Source organism: Aedes albopictus, unplaced genomic scaffold (assembly GCF_035046485.1).
Source record: "Aedes albopictus strain Foshan unplaced genomic scaffold, AalbF5 HiC_scaffold_183, whole genome shotgun sequence".
NCBI classification, from domain to species: domain Eukaryota; kingdom Metazoa; phylum Arthropoda; class Insecta; order Diptera; family Culicidae; genus Aedes; species Aedes albopictus.
In genome coordinates, this window is record NW_026916962.1 from 43405 (window position 1) to 45450 (window position 2046).

A 2046-nucleotide genomic window follows, 5' to 3' on the forward strand; every position below is an offset into this window, starting at 1 on the left:
TATTTAAAGCAGACGAATCTTCAACATCCTGATGTTCTAATCTGATGCATCAGATTCCGTTCAGTAGTATCGGCCGAGGAAACAGTTTCATACGAAACCAAGTGAGGAACTGGTGGAATCCGAGAGATCATCATCGTTGTTTTGTCCGGAGACAAACATGATTATGTCCTAGTGAGGTTTGCGGGTTTGAGATAGAGGAGGCGAATCCGTAGCATGCAGAGGAGAAATCGAGGGAAAAATTTGAGCTGTATTTCGTATTTTAACGGATAGACAAACATTTAGGAATCACAGTTCCAGATAAATAATAGCTTTTAGGGAAACAGCTACATACGTGGTTGATTAAATGCGGTGTTACTTGCTAATAACTTCTGTTTTCTAACCTTTTCGCTGAACTTCATTCAACTTCAATATTGCCCCACAGTTTTGTTTTGGTTGCAATCAGTTTTGATTGACACGATTGTCAGGCAATTTAAGCCGTTCAACAACACTGACAGCCCTCTTATTCGGTTTGAAGGCACAGGGTTAACAAGCACTACAAGTTAGCGTTATATACCGATATATGGCCTATATTGGGGCTTACGATTGACAGGGCCTGTAAGCATTTGGAAACCTCTTACAGAGCTTGTTGGCACTGGAAAGCTGGTCAACGGCCTATATAACGCTTATAACAGTGCTTAATGGTTACCTGGGGAGAATCAAAATGGAGCTCATGGCTCATCGATTAGTTTTGGTGTTCGTCTGTGGATAAAACGTTTGATACTCCACAGCTTAACATCCGATGCATTAATAATATAATCGAGAAAGCAGCTATACATTTTCTGTATCAATTTAATGCTTGAAGTGTCTGATAACAAGCTTCCAACGCCCTATTGATCGTACGGAATTTCCGAGGATATTTGATCATCTTATTCCGGATCAGTCGAGGGTTCAGTTTTGTTTTGCTTGGAATCAGCTTTGTGTAGCATCTGGCAGCACGGGATATCGACGAGACATTGTGAGGGATCGAGCAACACACCGGGATGTGGGTGACAGGGTGAGAAGGGGACGAAGAGAGAGAGGGACAGGGGAAAAAGAGGTGATAAGTGGACTTGTGAAAAGGTGAATAAATAAGCTCGGAGAATATCAAAGAAATACAATAAGTACAACAGTGCAATTAATCCGAATTATCCCTGAAGACTACACTTTGATTCATATAAACGTCATGCACGCGTCGGTGGGAGCTTAAGATGGCGTTTCTTAGGCGAAGCATGTTCTAACATCAGTGAGGACTCACCACCTTTGGCATCGCAAGGTGACCGAGCATCATGTGCGCTGCACACGAACTGTTCAAGCGGAGTTTGCCTAGGCGTGGCGGGGGTTCAGCAGTGGGCTCTGCTGGGCCTCTCCAGAAATACCACACATCCGGAAGCATCAACTCTGTTCAAGCGAACCGGCACCGCTTCCAAAGTGCCATAGCCTAGTCAGGGGTGCCTCGGGCACATCAGGAGCAATGTCAGTAAGCTCCTGATTACGATATACTGGCGCGCGACGATACTGGTCAATGAGATGGTACACTCTAAGAGGACCGCGGAGTAGAGGAGTGCTGGTGGTGACGGCATTCTATCCTCTTAGTAGGGCCGGGTGACACTGACCTGAAACGACGGATGGGCTAATGTCGGAGCCGCCTTCCGTCCCATAAAACCTTGGCAAGGCCTTAGAGTACGTTCCCGATCTGTATCCAGCTTAGGAAACTAACTGGGTGGAGGTAGGTTCAGTTGAAGTATCCTGATTTGCGCTGATCCTGGCTCTGAGCTCAGGTCCCATAAGGGCCTGTGCCAACCCGTGGGTGGCCTCCCTGCTTGCATAGATAACCACCGGGATCCTTGGGCGACTACTTCAGTGGCAGTGAGGGATAGCGGCTCTAAGGGGGACCCTTACAGAAGAGATGGAAAAGTATTTAATTAGGGAATCAGAGAATGTGGAGGGTGAGGTGATCAACCCGTTCGCGAAAAGCGGACTGGTCAGATCGCCAACGCAGGCGTCGAGGGTGGAATCCCCGCAAGTGTC